This window comes from Pleurodeles waltl, chromosome 7, assembly GCF_031143425.1.
Source record: "Pleurodeles waltl isolate 20211129_DDA chromosome 7, aPleWal1.hap1.20221129, whole genome shotgun sequence".
NCBI classification, from domain to species: domain Eukaryota; kingdom Metazoa; phylum Chordata; class Amphibia; order Caudata; family Salamandridae; genus Pleurodeles; species Pleurodeles waltl.
In genome coordinates, this window is record NC_090446.1 from 1,392,280,512 (window position 1) to 1,392,307,789 (window position 27,278).

Consider the following 27,278-nt stretch of genomic DNA (forward strand, 5'->3'; position numbering starts at 1 on the left):
TTTGAACTGTCTTGTTAATCTCAACTGCTTTACTTTTCATTTTCAATTTATGTGGCAAGAAAAGTCTAGTTAGAATATACAACACTAATAGCCAGTGCTTAATTTGTGCTTGTTGTTTCCGGTGCTGAGCTCCGGCACTTATTTTTGAGGGCTAGGGCTTATTCTTCTGCTTCAAGCATTTGCTGCGAGCAAAAGACACACATGGGAAAGAGGGAGGAAGAGTAAAACGAAAAAGCGTCACAAAGGGAGAAAGCAGGAAGCTGCAAGAGTGAGCTGAAGGGACAGGGAGTGGTTTTATATGGATTGAAGAGGCCCGAGATGGCTTCAGGATTACGCCGCCTCAGTATTCCGTGTTCACACATTTAATTGCAGCAGCCGCGTGTTTAAAAGGAGGGCTTTGGGCACCAGCACCTTTGTATTTACAAATTAACCACTAATAGCTCTAACTCAAGCAAACGTGAAACCCATTGTATTGCAAATGCTTGTTTTATTTAAAGAACCTCTCACACTAACCCCTTTTTCTTTACCTCGTGTCTATTACCCACTCTATGCAGCAAAATCACCTCTGCGCCTAAGCCCCTCTAGCCCTCAAATTGTGTTATAGTACACAGTGCCAGTTTTTTTCTGCACATAAGAGTAGTTTATTCCTTCGACGCAACTCATCGACAATAATAAAATTGGTGATGAAAGAAAGACACGTCTGAAATCATCGTGTTATATGCGGCCGATTGCTGAAGGATAAATATCCGTATCCTATTGGCTCCTTTGTTTGCCTTTATACCTCAATTATAATGACCCGAACCGATTGCTACTCGCATCTTAAAGTACATCTGGGTGCTCACAACGTTAATCGTGTTAGGCGTGGCCATTGGAAAGCGCCCCTTCTCATTGGCTGTTCTTACTATCGGTCATGTTCGAGGCTAAAGGGGCAGGACCGATTGCTGTCCGAGCTAGCTGCACCCCGCTATCCCTAGTTAACATCTCGCGGTGGGCGTGGCCTTAAAACCAGAGTCCAGCCCCCTAGCCATTGGCCATAGCTACTGCCCGTCAACAACTAATTACCAATCGATATGTCCAATCGGTGCCGGGGGAGGAGCACAGGCCCGTGGTATCAGATTCTGCTTTCAGTCGGGGGAAATCGAAGTCAGGGTGGCTTAAGGAGACGGTTAAATGGTAAAATAAGAAATAAAACTACCGGGGAACAGAGGGCTGGGGCCCGCCCAACCCACCAGTCGATACCGCCAACAGCAGGTGAGTGCGAGCCGATATCAGCCGGCAGCCCACCAGATTGGGTTTTAATCGATTGCACTGTGGGTATCGTCACCGATACCAAAAGCTGAACGATGCCCAATCGATTAATCGGTTTCATTGTTTTGGTTGCGCCATGAAAAGGGGTGGGGCAGTAAAATGGCAACCGCGAGAAGGTCATACGTTTGTTGTCAACTGGTGAAGGAACATGACTGCAAAATGGCGTCGGGTGGGCGGGGTCAACAATGACGGCGCGTGCAGAAGGTTACGTAGCAGAGTTGCGCATGTCAGAGCTTTGATATCCCCCGACTGTCAGTGTTTAGTCGATGCTGTTTCTGCGGATCACGCACTGCCAGGAACAGTGCGAGTTGCTTAATTTTTGTTTTCATTTTAAGTGGTCAGCTCGCGTTGTTTTTCTTCTTTCTCTAGAATGCGTGTTGAGACGTGGTTCTAGTTAAGTTTTCCAATGAACTCACTTAAGCACACGAGTCAAATTACCACTTTTACAGCGCACTGAAAGTGTGTGATTTGAAGTCGCTGGACTCCTATTTCAACTTGCGACATCTTAAAACCATTTTTTAATAGTTTATATTTTTACCTAGCGCTTGGTACCGCATATTTTTCAGTTTCTTGCGATTGTAAATAACTGTTACCGTTAGCTCGAGTAATCCATTTAGCAACTTTTGGAAGCGGAAGGTTGAATTGGTTCGTTCGGGGATTGATAAATGGAAGATGGATCTAAACCACTTGTATTTTATGAGTGTTGCACAATTTTTATGGTTAAAACAAAAGGTTAAACTGTAATATTGAGACCAACAGGAACATAGCAAAGTGCCGTGGGAATACCACAAGCAATGGAAATGTATTCTCTGAATAGATTAATCAACAAAGCCCCAAAATCTCGCCTTTGCTTGATGGGATCTGACCTCTTGTCTTCGCCAGTGCTTTCCCCCCATCATTCTTGGGTTGCACATGTACACCTTCCATCTTGTAATGGAGTTTGTTTAAAAAAAAATACAAGTTGGCTGCCGCAGTGTTTGCACACACATGCATAGTGGCTTTACTATAATAGTGTATTTAAAAATCCATTACGAGGTGGCCGTCTTCCTACGGAGAGAAGGGCAAAGTGTCACAGGGACACTAAAATACACACGACTGTACAAAAGAGAAGACACTGAATTAAGATTACACAGTAGGAAGAGTGGGTGCACACACTGACATCCGAACATCCATATACTATCACAAGAGCCATATATGTTCTGACACAATGACGTTCATGCACTAACACAAGAGTACACAGTGATTCAAGCGTGTTCACAGTTTCAGCACAAATTTACGAAAGGGCACACATTACACAGACTTAAACATGATCGAGCACTGACATGGTAAGAAAGGCAGAAAGATGGCTTAGGTTGTTTTGTGAAAGAAGTTCAGAAAGCTAGTATATTCAATGCAACCGCCTACTTTGTTTTTACACCTGCTTCTCTCAAGGTGTAAGATGGGTTTCCCTGACCTCTATTTAATTTTTGGGAGTGAGGAGGGAAGGTGGCGGGTATTGGGGAATTTGAAATACCAGCCACATTTAAGGTAATAGCGTTGCAATCCTATCCATGTTAATGTATTTTTAGGCATGTTCAAATAAATACAGGATTCGAATTTAAATTCACTACCCTTTAAGAATCTAAAGCTCAGAGCGTGCAACAACTTTCTGAAAAAGAACATTAACACCTGGATCGTTTTTGCCACAGTATTTACAACGCATAAGCATAGATGATTTTGCCATAATTGCGTTGGTTTTTATATGCAGTCCAGATTGGGTCAATATGCTTCAAATACTCCCCTGTTTCTAAAAACTGTAAAACCCTGGTGGCACTGGGCAGTCATGCATTCATAACAAACTACAGTCAAGTAGTGGTTCGTCTTAACAGTACTGTAAGCAGTGTAATTTCTTAAAGTGGAAAATTGTCAGAGGCTTGAATAACTGCTGCTACTACGTGCATGCAGTACACCAGGAGCCAGGGATCTGATGGCCATTAGATGGGCACACTGAACAGTTGCAGTGCTTCTAACACTGTGCTAAAATGCATTAATACACGTGATGCCAAACATATTATTCTGGTCAGGCAGGCATGCCTTACTAACGTATGAAAGTATCCACAGTGGGATTATTAGGGGTGGGGTTTTTTGAAGAGTATTTGGAGTCCCTTCTCTTTTGACATACTACCAGCTTGTATATAAAGGACCAAACATGTTAATGATGGCCAATTACTGAGCGGTTTACTTCTGCTCTCTTTTTTCAGCTTAAACAAAGCCCTGTTATTAGCACAGTGCTTCTTTTGGCCAGAGCCTGATGCCCCGCTGAGTTCACTTGAGCCCACCCCCCAGTTTGAAGACCCCTGATGTAGGCACAGCATGGAAGCAATACAGAGGGCGCAGGGGAGGAGTTCGGAATCATGGAGTACAGGGATGGGTGGAAAGCAACAGAGGGTCACATGTGGGTGGAAGCAATACAGACGGTGTGGGGAAAGAAGCAAACTAACTGGGAGGGAGAGCAGCAAGGAGTAGGGAGGGAAGGTGAGAAATAAATGGGCGAGAGCAACGTGGAGTGGGTTGGGAGAAACACGGTCAAGAGAGAGTGCTACACGGTGCAGGGAGGAGGGTTAAAAGAAGCACACTAAGGGAGAAAGCTGAAAAACACATTAACTCCGGAAGCATGCTTAAGCAAAAGAAAATATTCACACCAAAAAAATTAGTGGTGAAAGGGCACAAGTAATGCTTCCATGCTCCAGGGGAAGGTTAAACGCAAGAAGAAGAATGAAAGCCTACGTAAGCTGACAAATAAGAAGCAAGCAGATGAGTGTAACAAAGAAACCAACCAACGGTAACCAATGGGTGGGCTCTAAGCCCACTATAAGCTAACAACATGTCTCGCAACAGGCAACGCATGTGGTATCTAGCAGCAGAGATCTGAAAATAGCCATAGATTGAGTGGTGCCCCCTCACATCCTTTGGCCTGTTCCACTGCATCTGTGACAGGATGGCTGCTTTGTTTCTCAACCCTGGGCTGTTGTTTTTAGGTGGAGCCTAGGCAGCGCGCAAGTGCTGTCTCTCGACATGTTGTAATCTACATCTGTGGGCTTGCACTTTGCCCATCACTTTCATTTGTTCCTTGGCCTGCCTTTCAAAATTCCCTTGATTTCGTAGGTAAATGCTTTACGTGTGTCCCATCTTGAAGCTGCTTTGTTACCACCTTGGAGACTGACCCTGTTACATGGATTATTGCACGATAGGCCATATACCTTAGTGTGGGGCACTACTTTTTTCTTGCCGCTTCGCTCTGCATGGCTGTATGTTGTTTCATCCTCCTCCTCGTTTTGGGCATGCTGCTGTTTCTTTGTGGTCTCTAGGGCAAAAAGGGGACTTACCCTAATAACCCCACTAAACCTGGGTAAATAGAATTTTATGCAACAAGAGTGGTTAATAGCAGGGAAGGATAATATTACAATTCATGCAACGGTGAATACCTTAATTAGTAACAGGTAAAAAACGATCACGTTCCTGAAATAAATTAATTATGCCTTATACAGATAGTGCAGTAGTCTAGAGTTAAAAATAATAATAATAATAAGCATCCGACATATAGAAACATCAGTTTGCTTTAAAACAACATTGAACACATATTAATACACAACGCAGACAAGCAAAGTTATTATTATTTGTGTTTTTTTAAGTAATTTCAGTTCATTGTAATTGTACTCCAATCATCCTTATAATCCACAAAGACGTGGGTGGTTGTGATCTTCACTCTGTGAGGCAATCCACATAGGACATAGTTGCAACGCTGGACATATCAGGTGGGTATTTCTGTCCGTTTCTTCAAGCGGATGTGTTCTAAAATTCTTTTAGCTATTGCTAAAAATTCAAACAACTCCTCCAATACAAAAGGTCGATGCGTTTTGGCCCCTATGAATTGCGGGCCTCATCAGGACCATAGGAGAGAGAAATACCTAATAAGCAAACAAATGGTTGTCCATAAAATATGTTTAAAAACATGTTCACGGGATACTCAATCATATAGAAACCCTTTGTGTTTCAGAAAACAAAACCAGAAAGGTGACCCCAAATTGACAAACATACTTGTCAGCGTGATAGTCTCTGAGCCATTGGTCTTTTCTAGAACAGCCACCTAGAAATAGTGGTGCCATGTGAACAAAAAAAGTAAGAATACGCTGAGAACAAGTTCACCCTCCCGAGTGCATACAAACACAGAAGTCCGGTGGACCCCAAAGTGAAGCACAGTTAAGGGAAGGGAGTATTCAATACCTGCTACAGGAGAAGCGATACTTTGCTAACAATGTAGGCACAGGGGAATACGCTTGCAAAAAATACAAACAGCATGAAGCGAAAACAGCCTTTGTCCTCTTCAGAGACCGGGTTTCATCCAATTAGGCTAACCTGGAAAAAGTGCACAACCATCAAACCATGACCAAGGATCGCTAGGTTAAGAGAGAGAGTATAAGGTTACCTCAAGCCTGTAGAAGGCAGAGTCAAACCAAGCTATGACTTACCCAACTACAGGCACCGGATGCAGTGCTGGAAACCGGTCATCTACTCTAAGTGATCCAGACTAAAGGGAATAAGTCCTCTGTCTGGGCGGGCAGTGCTGGTAAACTCGGGTATCTGCTACCTTAGAAGTTCAGGAAATGGGTCCTTTGTAACCACTAGAAGGAAGGGCCCATCGGGTTCGCGCTACATATACTCAGCCTGTCAAGTGACTCCAGTCGAAGCAAAAGTGGCGACCGTCTTAAAAGGGAACAAGCCTTTTCTGAGAACAGATAGGTCCAGTTTATAAGATAACCCAAAACTGTCCCAAGCCCATTCGTCCTCAGGGGGCGGGGAAGTAATATAGTGCATGCCCTCTATCACCAAGCAATATTTAAAAAGGGGGAGGAGGGTAGAAGAGATCAGAAAATTCCCATAGGCTTAAGCAAGAACAGAAAAAAATACGGTCCTCTTAGTTAAATGGACCCCTGAGGGCTGCAGGACAGCACTGCTCAAAAAAGTTCTGAGAAGGGCTGCTGAAGGCAAACTGACTTGAAGAAAGAGAAGGCTCGGGGCAATCACACATGACATAAAATAGACAAATGAATATACATTTGTATAACCCCATTATATCATTTCACGTGGTAATGTCTGACTATATGGCCTCCATAGGGGGAAGACAATAGAAGCATCGAGCCATCCGACAAGAAGAAAGAGCAGGCTCAGGGTAATTACACAGAGCATAGGAACAAACAAATGCACATTTGTATAATATCATTATATCATTTTTTATGATAATGTCTAACTTTATGGCCCCCATAGGGGGAATGCAGTAGAAGCAGAGACATCTAAATCACCACTTCAAAAAACATTTGTCTACCCAGTCTACAACAGCTTATAAAAAGCAAAAAACACCAAAATAAAGTTGAGAACTATAAAAAGACCCATATGTGGCAATGAAATGGTTTACTGATCTAGAGAATCTCAAATGTGACATAAAAATGCATTGTGTGAGACGTAAAAATACACAGACTATGCAATCATGTACCACAACCCAGCTGTTGTGGGAAGAATCATTTCATAACAACCAGAACAAGGACAAAAACTGTGTTTATCACAACGTATGCATCAGAATAGTAATAGATCAGGGCCCACATTTCATCCAAGTTGTTGAGCCTGTTCCATATCTCTGTCAGTCTTGCCTCCATCTTATCTAAGGTGACAGAAACAGGTTGTCCCCTGTGACTTATCTGTGCTACATAAAGCATCGGACATATGACTGAATTCAATAAAGTGCTTCACTAGGGTTGCGCCACATACTGCGCATCTGGTCCTTGATCTATTTTGTAGTATGCAGGACTTCACTGGCTGTGATGTTTGCTCTATGTATATCAATCCATAAGGACATCTCACACAGTATATCACATTTTTAGTGCTGCAATTCAAAAATGCTAATTGGCGTCGCGTTTTGCCATTCAAAATTACTTCTTTGGTTTCATTAGTGAGCTGACAAGCTACACAATTATTGTATTTATAGTGGCCATTCAAGGGTGGTAACGCCAGCATTTCCCTGAGGCCCTTCTTCTTTTCTGTTGGGAATATGGCTTTAACCAAATATTAACGCAAATTCTGTGACTTCTTAAATGCGAACAGTAGTTTCTGAATGCCAAGCAGGGCCAGGATTTTCTAATTCCTTTCAATAATCGATCTAACTTTGGGGTTATATGTTATCATACATGTCAAGGGAGTCTCTTTGGGGTGGTTTCTGGGAACTAATAGCGTGTTTTTAGGTGTAAACCATGCTCTCCTGGAGGCTGCTTTAACAAGTTTTTTTTGGGGTATCCCCTGTTAACCAGTTTGTGAATTAATTCAGTGGATTCTCAAAACAGTCATCACTGTTAGTACAGTTCCTTCTAATGCAAAAGGGTTGTCCTTAGGGCAAATTCTCTTTCATAGTCCTGGGATGACCAATGGAAAAATGCAACAAAGTATTGCGATGTGTAGGTTTCTTGTATAAGTTCAGCTCTAGAGTTCCTTCATTGGCTATTATCCAAAGATCTAAGAATGAATTTTCTTGATGTTTCAATGCATGGTAAATTTTAAGTCAGGTGTGTGTGTTGCTTTAACCACTCATGAAGCGCAGACGTAATGGCTTTCTTGCCTTCCCACATCATAAGGGTGTCATCGATTTAGCGAAACCACCACACAATGTTTGTTCTGAATGGGTTCAAGTTGTCATAAACCCATCCCTTTTCAAAGTAATCCATGATCAAATTGGCTACATCCGGTGCAAAGCTGCATCCGATAGCCACCCTTATAATCTGCAAATACATATTGTCTTTAAACATAAAGAAGTTATTTTTCAAACAAAGGGTGGCCAAAGTTTCTAAAAAATCTGGGGATGTTATGTGGAGGAGGTCTAGCCTCTAAAGTTGCCCTAATCACCTCTTTGGCCTCATCTTGCCGGGTATTAGTATTCTGGGTATTGCCGGGTACACAGTATTCTGTGTCGAATGTCACCAGATGTTGGTTCTGTTCATTGAATGGTAGGCCCTCAACTTCCATAGAGTCTCAGGTGTATGCCTGTATTTTAATCACAAACTGTTTAAGAAAAATATCAACGTACTGGAGGCACATGCAGAGATAATGGGCCTTCCAGGAGGCTTTTATAAGTATTTTTGAACTTTAGAAGTATATATATGAGTGGTATCCTGCCTAACTTGTTTTAAGAATTCAATTTTTTTTTTTTACAAATCCATCCTTTCTCAATAGCCTGCATAGTAATCTCATTGATTCTATCACATAGGTCCTGAAGGGGGTTCTCACTAATCAACTGGTAGTAGGCATGATTGTCAAGCTGTCTCATCAATTCCTGATCATATTTGATCTTATCCCATATAACTATTCCACCTCCTTTGTCTGCAGTCTTTATGTTGGTGGATTTATTATTGGCCAAGCTCTGGATGGCTGCAGCTTCAGCTCTAGTATAATTCTGTCAGAAGAAGAGTTTTCTGTTATTAAATTGGTCGAGTTCCATCAAAACTACTTCCCTAAAGAACGATATTTCTGGGGGCAAGCTGTTTTTGTCTGGGCAAAATGTGGACTTGTGCCTCGAGCCACTAATATGCTCTTCTGTGGCATTGGATTGGCCAGCAAAAAAGGCTTTTAATCTAACTTTCCATAGGAAACTGAGAGTTTCTGTTTAGTTTCAACAGGTTCCTTAATTTTAAGAGGTACAAAAGATAACCCTTTGCTTAGTATTTTATTTTCAATGGCTATAAGGGGATTTGTGGACAAATTATAGATCCGAATAAGCTCTTTGGAGCCAGACATAGTGCTGTCTAGCGTCTGTATGTCCTTCTCCTAGTGCAAAGTACGTCTTGTTCTTGGAACTGGACTCTCGTGCCACGTCCTCCTCTCCCTCGGCATTTGCCTCTGCTAAAAATAGGTTGAACCCCGGGTATTGGAAATTGGAGGTAGGCTGGCCTAGAGTCTCTTGTTCAGAATCTAATGACGTATCAGAAAATGTAATAAACCTTTACGTGCTCTTGTTTTGATATTGTAAGTTTAAATTGTGTGGCTTGCCTTATAGTCTGAAGATCACAACCACATCTTTGTGGATTATAAGGATGATTGGATTTCAATTACAATGAACTGAAATTGCCAAAAAAACTTTGTTTGTCTGCTTTGTGTATTAATGTGTGTTCAATGTTGTTTTGAAGCAGACTGATGTTTCTTTATGTTGGATGCTTAATTTATTTAACTCTAGACTACTATCTGTATGAACATAATTAAATTAGTTCAGGAAAATGATTGTTCTTTATCCATTTCTTTGTGGTGTCTGTGACAAAGGCTGCAATCTGGAGGTGGGTTCTTTTATATTTATTTTAAAACGATTTCTAAAAGGTTCATATAGCGCAAACGCCATCAGAGGAGCGCTTTACATGAGGACGTGAAGATTCATATATTGTGAACTCGATAGGAGCAACGCTTTACATGACTACGTGAAATTTCATATAGAGCGACCTCGATCTGAGGATCGCTTTACATGAGCACCACTTATGTACAAGTTTAGCAGTTGAAAAATATACAAATTGGAGCGTTTAAAAGCGGGAGAGCCGATGCTACAATATTCACTGCACTCGGAAACCTACCCCATAAAGCTTTGCGGGGCATTTCTTTATGAAATTTGTTTTGCCCATAACTCAGCCTGTGGTGGTCCTACGACAATGGGACCACCTCCAAATCGTTCAGCACGATGGGCTCTTTTTGTCTAGGTCATCTCTGGGTCCCAACACTAGGTGGGGGAGGGAGGGCGGGAAAATAGTAACCTCTCTCACCATTCCGTGTCTTTTTAAGCTCTCTCATGGCTGGAACTTTTGTTTTACAGCTGGGAGTAGTTTGTGTTTTAAGGGCCATGTTTGTCATAGCACTGCAGTAGGCCTGCCTGGCCTGAAATAGTGTAATGCATTATGTCCTCTAGGGGCTACATATATGGTTACACTGCATTACTTTTTGCTATTCTGTTTTCCTGTCGTTATGCCCTCCAGGACTGACAGTATGGTTACATGACCATATTTCTTACAAATGCTATTTTCATTATGGTGTTCTATAGAGGCTGTTCTGAGCATTACAGTCAAGATACCACAATATTCGCAGCACTCAGAAAATCGCCCCATATGTCACACTCTTTCGGTCTAGGGCATCTTTGGGTCCCCACACTAGGTTGGGGGGACCCCAAGATAACCCCTCCCACCAGCCAATGCCTTTTTAAGTTCTCTCATGGCTGGAACTTTTGATTTACAGCTTGGAGTACTGCTGATAGAGGCATAAGGTAAATTGAAGTGCTTAGTTATATGAAGGGCCACTGAATTCATGTGGCAGGAGGACCACATTATGCGGCAGGGTTGACCAATTTAAGTGGCAAAAAAAATTCCAGTTATGCATTTACAACACCAATAGCTCTAACTCAAGCTAATGCGAGACTTATTGCTTTGCAAATGCTTTTTTTTTTTGTTTTGTTATTTTCTTAATCATCATAATGAGGTACTTGGTTTGAGTTGAGAGTGTGACCTGTGTGGGAGGTGGGGGAGTGTGGTGTGTGCACGTCTGCCCTTTGCTGATGCGCAAGGCAAAACATGGGGTCTCTGTGACCCAGAGACTATGCCCCTGGACTGGGCCTGCTGCTTGTAGAGACAGTCCTCCAAAGTTCGTTCATGTTCATGTTCTTATTGTTAAGTTGTGCCTTATCTGAAGATCTGCGCCTGAATGCACAATGCTGTACATGCACAATGACCTGCTGGAAAGGGTTAAGGTACCACTGAGGTGCCTGTAACATGCTCAATTATTTGTGTGACTCATGATTCCAGTGTATGATTTCCTCTGATAGCGCTCATGCATTAATTAATCCTGTTATACATGGGCTTTATGGGGAGTGGTGGAACCGTATGCAATATGTCTTCGCAGCCAATTGTTCCGCTGTCTATGTTGGACAGTTGTGCTCATCTAGTCTACTAATAATTGCATATAATAAATGTCCTGCACTTGTTGTACAAATGAATGTTATAAAATGCTGAAAACGTTAATAAACAGATTTTCCCCCCAAAAATGAGGTACTTGGTTTGAGTGGGAGTTAGCAAAGGCCACAACTTTAAAAAATAAACAGAATGTAACCTTTTCAGTCATCAAGATGGATTTTTAAATTCTGTTACGCACACAAAGGCAAGCATTATGGATCACAATGAAAAAATTCCTGGCAATCATAAAGGAAAGTTTCAATTTTATTAAGAACACGGAGGCGAGGATTATGCCAACACTTTCTTCATTTTATTAACAGCAGCTCTTTATTGACAGACAAACTACATTTCCCATCATTCCTTAGAAAATGAGAAAACCACAATAGCAACTGTCCAATCATGGCCCAGCATGGCCCTTCTCAGCCTCCGTCCGCCTGCCCTCATCCTGTTTCTTCCTGCGACCAAAGCCGACTGTTTGGACGACTCCAGTCCTTCAAGAATCCATACGTAAAATTCACACCAGGATCTCAGGCAAACCAGCAAGTAATACAGTGGCATTTAGCACAGAAAAAGCAGAGAAACCAGCATGTTCAACGCAGACCAATGCATACAGTTAATAGATAATCTAATGAAGCTTTTACTTACTCTTTGAACGGAGAGCTCTGATATCAGTGGGTGGGTGCAGTTTTACAGTGTAACAGGTGGGTTAATCCATGCCTCTGTGTCCTTAATAGAATTGAAACTTTCCTCTATGATTGCTAGGAAATATTTCATTCTATGTCAGGTCCCGGAGGCAAGGATTATGCCAGTTTAAAGCTTGTCTACCACCAGGGTCACAATGGAGGAGACTGGTTTGAAGTGAAACCTTTTAAAGGTTGAGTCCGAAGACCAGTCTGCAGCATTCATAATATCCTCCAAATGAGCCCCAAGGGTGAATGCCTTTGACACCATAGCCCCTCTGGTGGAATGAGCTCCAAACACCTTTGTGTCAATACTGGCCACATGCATAGCCCAGCATACCCAGTGCACAATGGTAGGGTAGGAGACAGCTCTGTGAGGTTTACAGAGGGCAGTAAGCAGCTGTCTTTCCCTATGGGGCCGAAGCTCCTCGGTCATCGACTCATACTGTTTGACACAGCGAACAACACAGTTTAGAAGAACTCAGAAAAGTCTGATATGAGATAATTGGACTTCGTCCTGTGGGACACGTGGAAGGAAACCCCTTCCTGGATAAAGGTACAGCCAATAATGCCAAAAGCCCAGACATCTGAGACCCGGCGACAAGAGACCAAGCACAGTAACATAGCCATTAACATAGCCAGCTTCGCAGACAACTGCTTCCTAAAAAAGATATTTATTCCGTGGCCAGGAAAGGAGGAGATTCAATACTTCATTGACATCCCAAAGCACAGAATATCTTGATTCTGACGTGATACCCCCTGAGAAGCTTATGGACCAATGGATGTTCACCAACTGGACCGCCCCATGGAGATCGCAGACTGAAGGTGTGGACTGACCTATAGGCCAGTCCTTCTTCCGCAAGAGAAGCCAGAAAATTCAAAATGTGGACAACATCTGTCCCCACGGGATCCAAGTCCCGGTGCTGACACCAACTCATCCTTCCAGTCCAGGCAGGGTGGTATCGTTTAACAGTATTGTCCCTCCAGGCTCGGAACAGGAGGTCCGCAGCTATGCACTAAAGCCCTGGGACTTGCCACGTGCCCTGTAATTTTCCATGCGATAAGCTGGAGAGATCCATTGACCATCAGCAGGTGGGGATTCCCAGATGGATCCTTGAGGAGAAACTGACCGTAGGGTAGACGGATTGAAAAATCCCAAGAAGGTTCCAGAAGAACTGGAAACCAGTCTTGTGACTTCCAGATCTGAGTTACTACCACCAGGTCCGCTTGCTGACGGTGTGTCTGACCTGTAAGTCTCATTAGCATTGCAAATGGTGGGAAGGCATAACCAGTCTTCATGGACCACTATTGGAGAAAAGCAACAGTTGATACTGCTTCGGCATCTGACCCACCAGAGCTTTAAACGCCTGTGAGATCAGTTTCCACAGGCTCGTATCCTTGAGGTGATGAGATTGCCACTTGGTTTTCTGAACCCGGGAGATGCTCCTCCACCACTGACACTTTGTGATCGAGGCAATACATTCAAAAAGTCTTCACCAGATCCAACAGATCTCTGGAGCGCATTCCTCCCAGATGGGTGATGTACCGGACTACTGCTACATTGCCCATTTTCAGAAGTACACCGCATTGGGCACGTTCTCTTGTCCAGAATTTTACCGCAAAATAGCTTGCCATCCGCTCAAGACAATTGATGTCAGGGCCTGCTCAGATGCGGACCATCCACCCCGTGGTAAACTGCCCCAACGTGCCCCCCAGCACTTACGTCGGATTCTATTACTAATTTGGGTTGAGAACCAAAAATAGCTTGCCCATTCCAGGCCTCCATATGTGTAGCCCACAACTGTAGCTCAGCCTTGACTCGTCCAAGAGTAAATGAGGCCACGATACAGGTGGGACGCCTTCATTCGTTGCATGCCACAGAAGTGAAAGGAGCCCAGAAAAATGGCCTGTATGGAGTATGACAGGAGGCCGACTACGCTGGCGATCTGTCTGAGAGAAGTTGAGGGTCTTGCAAGGGTTCTGCGTACCTTGTGTCGGATTTTGGCCATCTTCCTGGATGGCAGGCTCAAGGTGGAGTCCACCGAGTTGATCACGAACCCCAGGAAGATCAAAGATTGTGGTGGTGTCAGGGCCGACTTTGCTTGATTGATGATAAAGCCGAGGGACTGGAGGAGGTCCACTGCGCTCTGTGGATGCAAGTTCAGAGCCTGAGGGCATTGGTCCATGATGAGTGTATCATCTAAATAGACTATCATGTGGACCCTTGATGCCCTTAGAAATTCAACCATCGGTTTGAGCACTTAGTGAAACACCATGGAGCGGAGGAGAAGCTGAAAGGCAGGGATTTGAATTTGAAGGTCTGAACTCCCATTGGAACTCCCGTAGGAACTAACGATTTGGCAAGAACACCGGAATCGTGAGATAAGTATCCTTCAGATCAAGACGCACCAGCCAGTCGTTGGGATAGAGAAGGTCTCTGAGGAAATGGATTCCTTCCATCTTGAACTCACGTAGATTTATCATCTGGTGTTGTCCGACATCTTGTTTCTGTACAAGTAAAAATGTTGCTGAGGAACCCGGAAGGGTGGTGGGTGGTCAGAGAGATAGCACCTTTGGCCAGGAGTTCCAGAACCTCCCTGTGGATAAGGGCCACCTCTCTACCCAAGAAGACGATTGGTTGAGGCAGGTATGGCTGTAAGGGGGAGCTGTAGAATTCTATATGGAAGCACTGTACTGTCTGCAGGATCCAAGCATCAGTAGTAAGAGTCCTCCAGACATGTACGAATTATGCCAACCCGCTCCCCAAGTCCTTGTGAGAAATCAACTGCAGACTTGTCATGGGAGTTGGAATAGGAGCCTCCTCTATGGAAACCTCCTCTGGAACCTCTGTGCCTCAGATGTTCTTTTGTAGGGTAGAATCCCCCCAAAGTAGGTGGGGGTCCTGCCACTTGCCTCTTCTTGATGACTGACCTCTGCCAGGGGCCCGAGACTGCGGGCAGCCAGCCGAACACCCCCTGCCACAACCGGCCGCATCGAAAATCCGGGGGGGGTAGAGATGTGCTTGATTGAGGATTGCGCTTTATCAAGATAATTTATATGTGGAGACAAACTTCCTGAGCTCCTTGATGAATGGCTCAGCAAAGAGTCCGCCATGTGTAACCTGCCCTGCCTCAGAGGTCGCTAGATCCCCTACCTTATGGTTAATCTTAATGAGGAGATACTGGCCCAGGGGCCCAAATAGAAAGTACCTCAGGGAAGGAAAGGGCACCTGAAGTTTTTGCGTCCTTGGCCATGTCAAGAATTTTTGTTAGTGGCCAGTCAGGTCTAAGGATTTATCTTGGCGGGGGCGTGGCCAAGATGGCGGCCGGAGCGGCAGCTTAATCGTAGAGCTCCGCTCTTGGCCCACCGTCACACCAAAATCCTGTGCCCTGCTGTGACCCAAAGTGCCTGGGATCACAGTGCAATCACTGCCTGGCATAATTAGAAGCTCCGGGAGAACGGCGCCCTGGAAGGCGCGGCCAACACGGAGGACCCGGTGATCTCGGGACGAAGCGGCCGCCATTACTGAGGACCGCGACCGTCGCTCGAGCGCGTTCCGCGCTCAACCAAGGGGAGGTAGGGAGAGCACCCGGCCTCCTCGTCCCTCGACGAGTGTCCCCCGTCCCAACACCTGGACCGAGGAGCGGGAGGCGCCCCTCGTCCCAGAGAGGGCGCCCCACCCGGGCTGGGCCCGGCTGCATGTCCCCGTGGAACGATAGGGAGCAGTGGATGCCTGCGCCAAATGCTCAGGGCCTATCCTGCTGCCTACGCGGGACCGTCGCTCGAGCGCATTGCGCATTGAACTAAGAGGAGGTAGGGAGAGCGCCCGGCCTCCTCGTCTCTTGACGAGCGTCCCCTGATCCGACGCCTGGATTCGGGAGCGGGAGACGCCCCTCGTCCCGGAGAGGGCGCCCCACCCGGGCTAGACCTGGCTGTACGACCCTGTGGGACGATCGGGAGTAGTTGGTGCCTGCGCTGAATCCCCGGGGCCTATCCTGCTGCCTACGTGGGGAGAAACATCGTTCCCCACCACAGCGCCACATGAGAGCCCTAGACCCAGCGCGCAAGGACTAAATCTCCCAAATGATGAAAACCTAATGCACAGCCTCTCTCAGCCTACAGATTTCACCGTAGGAGCCCTCAGTATTTACAGCTGCGGGATCCCCCGTGGCCTCGGTTCACGAACAGCACCCCCCCCGGCGCAGGGCACCACACGGCGTGCCAGATCCAGCCGAGCCCTCCATACTAGCCAGGGGGCCCGCTGCCGCACCGCCAGGGGCTTCTATGAAACAAACTGGGCCCCAGCCTACGGAGGCGGAATAAACTCAAGAACATCAAAATGGACACCAACAACAGCATGAGCCATGGAACCCCTTATTAAATTGGAAAACGACTGAAGCGGTGGACGTGTTAGGTAGAAACCGGAGGTATAAGTGGACCCTCCCAGCAAATACCCGACCATCAACCCCAGTGGAACGACTCAGTGCAGGACATCAAGGAAACATGGTCAAACCAAAACACCTCAAGACAGGGCCGTTAGGAGATGGCGATCCTCCCCCGCCAACCGGCCACCCAGACATGCAATTGACCACTTCCCTACAACTCACTGAAACACTGCGCACGCATTCCCTCCAATTTGATAAAATAATGGAAGCAATAATGGACACTAAATCCTCGTTGGAAGGGAAAATGTATGCCGCAGTACTGGAAGTCTCACTGCTACGCGCTGACCACCGCAAATTAACAGAAAGGGTCCACGACACTGAAACGACTCTGAAAACCGTCCAACCAGAAGTAATGGATATGAAAACTAAAATGCAACAAATGGAACTGGACATAGCTCAACTACAATGCAAAGCGGAAGAAGCTGAAGGACGCTCCAGACGGAATAATATCAGATTCCTTGGAATCCCGGAGCATATGGAATCCCCCTAAGGCAGAGGTGTTCTTGGAGTCCTGGCTGAAAAACATACTCACAGAACAGTCCCCCGGTACAACACCAGTGATCGAAAGGGCGCACAGAATCCCGAGCAATCCGCCCCGCCCTGGGGCTCTGCCTCGACCACTAATAGCACGCTTCCTAAATTATAGGGACAGAGACCTGGTGCTCCAATGCTTCAGAATGTCAGACCAGATCCAGGTGGAAAATAGCAGGGTCACAGCTTACCCAGACTATACAATGGAGATACAGCGCAGAAGAGGGGCGTATAACAAGATCAAGCAGCTGTTGCGTGAAAAAGGCCTCACTTACTCCCTCATGTTCCCAGCACGACTACGCATAGTAATGGACGAGACAATCCTAATGTTCCACACACCCGAGGACGCATGGACATGGATCCACGCAAAGGGATTGGTTGATCCAACCAAAGAAGACACACCAACCGAAGAATGGACTACTGCTCGCCCCAGAAAGAAAAAGAAAAAACCTAAAACGTCCTCTCGCCCCACAAAAGCGCAAATGGCGTTGGACCAAGCACAAATACTAAAAGACACTAACTCTTTTGCTCGTGCGATGATGGATCCTAGGAGCGAATCGGACACCAATGACACTACCGCACAGGGGGGAGACACAAGCCCGACCCCCTCCCCACTGCTGGTGGGCCCAGACCTTACCCCATGATTGGCTGACGAACTCTAAATGAAAAGGATCGGCGTCCGCGGTCCTCCTCAGGTGGCGGCGACAACAGAGGTGTGGCCCGCCTTCGTCATCGGGGCTTTCTCCTTGAAATCTTCAGTGGACAACAGTCCTCAACATAAGAAGCAATGACTGAATCTTTGATAAACCGAACAAATGCGCTTGGTACAGCAGAGGCAAAGACATATCCTGAAGGTGGGCCTCCCAAGGGCCCGACCTCGTCCAATCCACGACCCCCTATACCTGAACGGTTTCCGAATGGACCTGACTTCCCTGGAAGCCACCTTAGGCACCGGTTGTGCCACTTTGTTTAACAAACGGACACTGTCCGCAATATCCTTTTGGTTGGAATATTCTCTCCTCCTTTCTTTCACTCTTAACCCACTATGGGATTCTTCTTTCTCTTCGGCGCGCGGGAGACGGTTGGGCGTTAGATGGGGTTACTCGGGGCGGGTGGGTGCAGGCGAGACGGGGGGGGCCTTGGGGGAGGGGGCGGCTTGGGCAATCAATGATCAGATAGCCCCCACCAGCTTCCACACATCACAACGAACAAGGAACCTATATATAACTTAATAACCTGGAATGTGAAGGGCATGGCAGGTGCTAGCAAACGTCATAGAATACATGCATATTTAAAGCGCCACCATACTCACATAGCAATATTACAGGAAACACACATTACAACTGCAGAGGCTGCCCGGTTGGAAAAATGCTGGTCGGGTTCGATATATAGCGCTGGCGACTCATCCTATGCCAGAGGGGTGCTGGTCTGGATAGCCCCGGGGGTCCCCTTTACAATACAACACAACATAAAAGACAAGGAAGGCAGGTTTATACAACTAAAAGGGCTGTTGGACGGGGAGGAGCTCGTGATAAATGGATTATATGTCCCGAATATCAAGCAAGGTGAATTTTTACAAACAACGATAGCACAACTAACCAACGACTTAACTACATCATGCATTTGGGGAGGGGACATGAACTGCGTTCCACACGTCGATAAAGACAGATCTCATCCCCCATTAGTGGCCACCCTGCCAATGAAAAACTCCCTAGCATTAGGCACATGGATAGAAGAGCGACGACTGACTGATATATGGAGGCACTTGCATCCACATAAAAGAGAATATTCTTATTACTCCCCAGTACACCAATTGTATACCCGGATAGACCTCATCCTTACCTCACAGAACATAACACATAAAATAATGAATGCAGAGTACTCTGCCAGGGTACTCTCGGATCACTGTCCACTCAAAGCACAAATCCGATGGGGCAAGCCCCGCTCATGTATCCCAACCTGACGACTGCAAACGCAATTATTACAAGACCCGCCATTCAGGAAGGATATAGCTATGCATATATCAGCATATTTCAGATCGAACGCTGGGACAACTAGCTCTAGAGCTATTGAGTGGGACGCACAGAAGACAGTCATAAAGGGGGTATGTATCTCAACCACAGTCGGAGTACGTCAGACTTTAGTGAGCGATCTCCGAACATTGGAACAAGAAATCCAAACTTCTGAATGCGAACTTGCCAAAGGTACCACAACCTTGGCAAAAATCACTGATATGTGCTCTAAATGGACTGACACAGATAGCCGCCTCAGACATTACGACTATCGTTACTATTTAGCTCGTACACACGCTGAAGGCGACAGATCCGGCAAATTATTAGCATGGCTTATAAACAATGAACGCCGGAATCTCCCCATAGGGGCTATTCGTCTGGAATCAGGGCGGATAGTTAATACGCAGGCAGAGATAAATAATGCTTTCAGAGAGTACTATAGCTCACTGTATCAACCACGACCACCTCCTACTAACACTCAACTAAAAGACTTCTTCAGTGGTATTACCCTGACTCGTCTATCTGACGCCCAAGTGACAGAGTTAGACAGTCCGATAGAGATAGCTGAAATTCAACGTGCACTACAACAGTTAACGCATGGCAAGGCACCTGGCAGTGATGGCATTTCAATCGAATACTACACCACGTTTCAACCCCAGATTTTGACTCCATACTTAGCAATGTTAAGGGAGGCTCTAGAGCGAAACCAGCTCCCTGACACATGCCGGGAAGCGCTGATAGCAGTACTACTGAAGGCAGGACGCGATCCACTAGATGTTCGCTCATATAGGCCATTATCATTGCTAAATACTGATTGCAAATTACTCTGCAAGATTTTAGCCAACCGCCTGCTACCATGTATATCAGAACTGGTCCATCAAGATCAGGCAGGCTTCATACCCGGGTGTAGCACCTTCAGCAACATCAGGAATCTGTTACGCCTGATGGGAAACTCTACAGCAAACGGTGAGCTGCAAGTTGCAGTCTCACTGGACATCGAAAAGGCGTTCGATACACTGGGATGGCCCTTTCTAATAGAAACACTTAATCGTATGGGCTTTGGGCAAACATACATCGGCTGGGTGGAAACACTATACGCTGGCCCAGTGGCTAGGGTTAGGACAGGGGACACCATCTCCAAAAAATTTAACATCGGAAGAGGCACCAGACAAGGATGCCTGCTATCCCCACTTTTATTCGCACTAGCCATCGATCCCCTGGCTGCCCGTCTCCGTGTAATGGCCCCCATATGGGGCATCTTAGATGGCCAGTCGCACCAGATAGTTTCCTTATATGCAGATGATGCGCTGATTTTTCTACGTGACCATGTTATGGCCATCCCGGGCCTGTTGGAACTTCTAAAAAAAATACAGCGCGGTAGCCGGGCTAACAGTGAACTGGGCAAAATCCTGTATATTCCCCTTGTGCCCGGTCCCCGAGATACTCAGAACGCAATCAAGCCTGGGCGGCTTGGAATGGTGTTACACCACATTCAAATACCTAGGTGTAAATATATTTCACGACAATCAAGATCTAAGAGATGGCAACCTTAGTCAAGTGATCAGATCAACGAGGGGCTCCTTGCCCTTCTGGTGCTCACTCCCATTGTCTCCCATGGGCAGAATTGCCATCGCAAAGATGATCGTGCTGCCACGCCTCCTCTACTATTTCATGGCATTGCCCCTTACACTGCCGAGCTCCTTTTTCAAACTATTGAATAGCCTATTAACAGATCTAATATGGGGCAAGGGACGCAGACGCGTCGCATTAGCAAAAATAACCCAACCACTTAAACTAGGGGGGCTGGGCGCCCCCAAGTTTGAAGCGTACTATGCAGCCTCCCAGATACAATGGATAACCACCTGGATTGGAAATCCCACCGGCGCGGAGGCACAGAAGGTGCTGGCGGATCTCGACGGTATGGAAGAACTGCAATACCTTATGAATCGGACAAACCCTAGACACATAAGTAATATGCTACTGACCACTGCACACTGGGCCTGGGGACGTTATGCACTGCGAAGCAGTAAAGACCCGCAATACTCCCCCAGGATACCACTATTGGCTCACCCCACGCTGGCAAATATTGCGGTCACGCTGGGTCTGAACGCCTGGGTCAGCAGAGGTATACGCACACTTGGAGACATCTACCAAGACGGGCAACTTCAACCATAAGAAACATTAGCCGACAAACACGAATTGGGTCAGGGGGGTTTCATAGCCTGCGGCGCAATCAGACAGGTAATGCGAGAGTTCTGGAGAAACGGCAGCTCGGAACCAGATGTCTCCCCCTTGTTCCACGAGCTACTGGGGAGCGTCAACGTTTCATCAAGCATATCGAATATATATTGCATCCTCCCCACCCAAACCGGAACAAGCAAAAAACAGATGGGATTGTGTATTGCCGGAGCCCTTAACACTTAACTCGTGGGAACAGGCGATGAGAATGACCCGCGAGGTTTCGCGTAATCCCCGCTTTCGATATACACAGTTTAACTATGTACATCAGACTTATTTAGCACCACACCGTATAACACGCATGTTCCCCCGCTCCCCCCAGACATGTCCCAGATGCAATACAGAAGAAGCCACCTTCTATCACTTAACCTGGGAATGTCTCCCGGTTAGGAATACATGGATAGCCATAACATCGTTATTGACTGAATGGACGAACATCACACTATCCCCCACTCCTGAAGTATGCTTACTGGGTATAACACCCCTCTCCAAGAAACACAAACGATCATATAAATGCATTGCCCTGGCCTTGGTGCTATATAGACGCCTTATCGCCATGCACTGGAAGGCTCCGGGCACCCCTACGGAGACCCAATGGCGAGAAGAGGTAATACGCTGGGCCAAAGCAGAAACACAGACCCTACAAAATATGTTGGATAAAGGTATTCTAGTTAAAGGCCTAGCGGTATGGAACACATTCGTGATAGCTGCAGAAAACAAAGATGACTTCCGTCCTCCCTAAAACAACACAATAAGACAACCCCCGCTACTTCTGCGGCAAATGGAATCATTACCACACTGGTTGATTGACACGCTTGGGGAAAGTGATACACCAATTTAGAAACCGCAATAACCCGCAAATTAACCCCAAGTGGGTTCGCTGGAGAATTTGAAAACGAGCGGCGCTACCTCTCCCCCCCCCGACATCTAGCTCACCCCGCTGCTGCCTCCCCCCCTCCATCTGCCCCCTCTCCTCCCTCTCTGACTGTGCCCGGCGTGCCCACTCTATTTCTCTGTTTAATTTCTTCTGCTATATTTCTTTGTTTATTTAATAACTTTGCACATACTAAACTACTGTATAACTCGAAAATATATTCTGTAATGCCCAAATTGGGCTGCGGTGGAACTGAGACATGTAGTATGTGCAAATAACGATAGTTGTGAACAACATGTGCCGAAACATACTGTAATCTCTGTTATTTTATTTGAAAGTTGCCACCTGGCTGATAAAACAATAAAAACATATTTAAAAAAAAAAAAGGATTTATCTTGGCAAGACCGCTCTTGCCAATTGGTCAATGCCCTTTTTTGGATCTCGCTCATATTTAGCCAAGAATGTGGCCATTTTAGAGTTGATCTCTGATGTAGCCACAAGTTTACTCAGCCCGTAGGAGGTTAAGGATCTCCTGATCCAAAGCTTTACGCAGCCTCCTTGCCATGTATGTGGTGACCTTTGCAGCCAAAGTCCACTCCGCTGAACGGGGGTGCATGAATGCCTCAGGATTCAACATGTCAGACTCCGCAGCCTCAGGGGTGTTTGCCGGAGGTTCTGCCCCCAAGGGAGCGCTCTGCAGCCTTCAGTGCTGTTCCTGATCTGGCTGGCTATCCAATCCCGCTGGGGATCCGTCTGAGGCTGGTGGAGAGTGGGCGGATCGTACAGTAGTATCTGGAAATTTCCCTTGGGTTCGGTGCTAAGGCATGGCACATGAAGGCCTTCTTTATTCTAGCAAAAGCACCCAGGTACACCCTCAGGTAGCGCTTATGCAGGTTCTCATGGAGTGCGGGCAGCCTAGGAGTTAGAGGGGACTGAAGGCCCAGCTAGGTCTTTCCTTCAATGTAAGGGTTGGAAGCACTTTTGTACGTAGCCAAGCAATTTATTCTCCAAAGGCGCTACTGCGTCTTAGAGTGCTCTGTGGCTCGAGGAATCTACTGCTTCACTCAACTTCCTCAGCGGTGTCATCGTAGTGCTCCATTTTTGTAATCTGATGGAGGTAAGTAGCTCCTTAGGGAAGCATAGGCAGAGAGGAGGGGAAAACCCAGGCAATTTGAGGGTAGCAAGCTACACTTTCTGGGGAGGCAGCACCTCCAGGACACAATACAGCCTTGGTTTTACTGCCCAGCTAATGTAGCCTGGGTTGGTGTCCCTTGTGATCAATAAGGCCTTGCCGTAGACTTAATGAGGTAGTACAGACCTGGGGGCTGGGGGAGAGAGGAAAGGGGGCAAAGGAGGAGGAGGAGGAGGAGGAGGAGGCGTTTATAATGCTGCCATTGGAAACCAGCCAAGTACAGACCCCAAGGGTCACATTTTTGCCATCCCAGAACCTCTAGTACCGACCCCAGGGGACGTTTGACTCCAGGCTGTGTGGGGGCACCCTGACAGCTCACGCGTGCAATTGGGGAATTGCGCGGCCTTGCAGTGTGTGAGCCTGATCGTGTCAGGGACAGAGAGTGCTCGCCTGAGCTGTGGCATTGATGCACTCCCTCTAGCAGTCAGGGGGCAACTGTGCGTTGGCCCCCACGGCTCTGCAGAGTCTTGAATAACAATGCGTGGCCGCGAAGGAGAGAAAGTCTGTTCCCGCAGCCGCTGGACCACAAACTTTAGTACAAGGGAAAAGAAAAAAACAAATATCTGCCTGGAAAAGCACAATACAGTATTGATAAGAGCTGGGACTGAGGTCCTGGACTTAACACCGGCTGCAGCACCGAAGAAAGACGAGGGCAGGCAGACGGAGGAATTACTGGATGATTGTTATTGTGGTATCAGTTCTGTGTGGCCTGGTGCTCTTCATGTGGAAACAGGAGGCAGCGCCTTCTGAACCAGGTACTGAATGCGTCCATACTGAATGTTTCCAGGTACATAAACATTAACTGAATTTTGATTACTGGATAATATAAAGATTGTAGCGGCCATTAAAAAAAACTAACTTTCAGTAACTAAACATGAAATTTAACCAAGCCATGTGTTGTCCTGAGGGCCTCCCCATTGATTTGTGATCAAAGAGCTCAAGATGATCATAATCAGTATGTAATAAAGGCCCTCATTACAAGACTGGTGGCAAATGCCGCCTACCACCACGGCATCGGCCGCTAACATGCCGTGACAGAAGGCTGGCGGAATTCCAGTTACCGTCATGGCGGTGGCCAGCGGTAAGGTGGTGCTGCTGCCAGCAGCCACGCCACACCGGCTACCGTATCCTGTTCCATGATATGGCCTGGCGCTGTTTTGCTGGCGGACGCTGCCTCTGGCAGCAGCGCTGCGTCTCCTGCCGGAGGACCCCCTGCAAGCAGGTAAGTCGGGTTCTCCGACAGGAGAGGAGAGGTGGGTGGGGGGGTGTTGTGGGGTGGTGTGTGTGTGACTGTGTGCATGGGTGGGTGTGTGTGTGTACGTCCATGTTGTGTCATGTGATTACATGTGTGCCTGGCTGTATGTTCGCGAGTGTTGCTGTGAGTGTGTATGAATGAATGTGTGTATGCGTGTTTGTATGGGTGTGTATGTATGTGTGTATATGTGGGGGGGTGAGATGGGGGAGGACTCTGGGGAAGGGGGTGGGGGAGACCCCCTATCAGTTCCAGGGAAGGAATTCCCTGGCACGGATAGTGCCTACCGCCATGGTTTCCGTGGCAGTACAGAAACTACGGAAACCATGGCGGTGGGCATGGTCAAAATGCCAAATGTAGTCTCCAGCCCGGCGATCGTTACCGCCATGGTGTTTGGTTTGTTAACTTGCCGGTTTGGCTTTGGCCAAACCGCCAATGTCATAATAGTGGAGATCTGTACCGCCAGCCTGTTGGCGGTAATACCTCCACTATTACACCGACCGCCAGGGTCATATTGACCCCCATAGTCTCTAGTGTCCTCCCACCTAAAGGCAGGGCTGAGGGGGTGGGGTGCGTGTGGGAGTAGGCGCTGCCTGTGGGCGTGTGTCTGGGGTCATATATCCCAGGTATCTCCCACAGAGATTTTGACTCCAAGTTTCATAGGTACTGGAAGCATATTCTGTTCATGGGTTGCCTGCTGCCTCCCTGGGTGGTGGGACCTCAACACTTGTGTCATTCCCCCAGTCACATCCTTGATGGTCCCATGCCATCAGCATCTCCGACTTCAGTCCCGCCAACGGTCGTCGCCTCACCCCATGGCATCCTTCCTAATCAGTGCTCTCTGCTCCGCCCTGGTCCACAGTGTCTCATCACACATCCATGCAGGCACCATCAGGCCCACAGACTCCTTCCATTGTCATGCTATGCAGCGTCTGGCCAGCAACAAAGCCAGATCAAGAAATCTAGTACCCACCTTTTGTTGTGGTCTATGGAACAGCTCCAGTAAGCACATCTCTACTGTACAAAGGAGAGCCTCATTAAGGGTGTCCACCACAACTTCCCAGAATCAGTGGATTGTGGCACAGCTCCATGCCATATATCCAAAGTCTAAATCAAAGGATGAACACTTTGGACATGGTCTAGGATCCCCGTGTATGACCTATATTCTGTGGGGTGTCAGGACGTCATATGTGTATAATTGAATGTATTTCAGCCTAGTATTCCTGGAGACTCAGTGTGAGTAAGCCAACACCTTCCTCCACTCAGTCAGACAGTTCCCGCCCTAACAGCGCCCCCCCATCTTCTCCTGATTCTTATCAGCGGCTTTCTGACCACCTCCCCCCATGCAAATCTTCCTCACTTTTAACAGCAAACTGCAAACCCACCTTACCATCGACCAAATGGAGGGCTCAGGAAGAAATAATAAGTAGCCACTTGCTAACAAAGTCTTCAAGGAATTTCTAAAGGTAGGTCTGTCTGCATCATCCTCCCTTCGGTGTCTGAATTACCCTGCTTCTGACAAAAGAATGCAGACAAAACACTTCAATTGTCTGGGAAACCAGTCCTCGTCCTCCTGCTTGAGTCAGGCCAAATTGGTGGCATCCAGAGTGGATGCAACTGGCTTCAGTACTAAGATTCTCATACACAGACACAGTCCTATTACTGCACAAGTATCACAGGATCACTACACGCAGGGTGTAAGCACAAGCCTTGAGATTTCCCATACTGACAGAAACTTACATGAGGGGTTAGTAAGCCACTTTCTCATTGACACAGATACAGTGGTCTAGTGAAATACAATGTCACAAATCAGGGTGCACTGCCACAACCGCTTCATGTTCCCTATCCAGGACAGGGACACAGTGTATGTCAGCTATATGGGCATGCTTGGTATGCTTTTCCAGATCACCCTGGACCTTACATTGCCATGGATAAGCGTATGCCCCAGGTTAGTTTGACTTCAGGACCAAAATAAAATTCAGGATACTAGATTCATATGCATCTGGGCACTCCTGGCAGGATAACACACCCATATACCCAGAAGGGGACATTTCAGTTCAATAGTCATCTGCAGTGTGCTTGCCAGGAGAGAGAACCCTTGTCTCCACTTACGAAGGAACCTGGCCAACTGCCCTAGTTTTGGACTGGAAGAACAGATCACTGTCACCCTGATATCCTGCACCTTCATTGGCAGTGCTCCTGCAGAATGTTAACTGATGGCTGTGCTCTTGTGGCTTCTCTGTTGCTGCAGCCGTGGCTTGCACCCCTGTATAGGAAGAACCCACTGAAATGTCTGGCATTCTCCTCCCGATTACTCCCTCTGGAGGCCTGGGCCTGCTGTGAGCCTCGAGTCTGCAATGTGGTTAGGCCCTAACTGGCCACAACAACTTTAGCATAGAAGATCTCTTTGATTGATGCTCGCATCTAATTAACATTACTGAAGGTCATGACAAACTTGTTAAGCTTTATGATAAAAGGATCCCCAAACAGGCAGCCGTGTGATACATATACTGCTTCTGAAAGGACTAGATCTCTTAACTTAGGATGAGATTTGATCAGCAAATTTCTTCTACGCTTTTTGGACTGAGTACACCTAGCTTTGTTCAGAAATAAATTGCTCTCTGGTGTCACACTAGTGGAATATGGTATTTCCAGATGATCTGCCCTTTTTTGCAGTAGCATGTCGTAACAGAACGTCCAGGAATGGTTAAAAGATTTTTTTTTTTTTTAGTAGGATCTCTCCTAAAG

General features: G+C 46.7%; 1 protein-coding gene across 2 annotated transcripts in view; it reads left to right on the forward strand.

Annotated features, from left to right (window-relative positions):
• Positions 1-1,045: 1,045 nt before the first annotated feature.
• LOC138246404 (E3 SUMO-protein ligase ZBED1-like) overlaps positions 1,046-27,278 on the forward strand; it is a 169,139-nt gene continuing 142,906 nt past the window's right edge. For both annotated transcript variants that reach the window (XM_069200991.1, XM_069200992.1), the window contains exon 1: positions 1,046-1,251. The gene's annotated coding sequence lies outside the window, so the exon portion shown is untranslated. The remainder of the gene's footprint in view (positions 1,252-27,278) is intronic.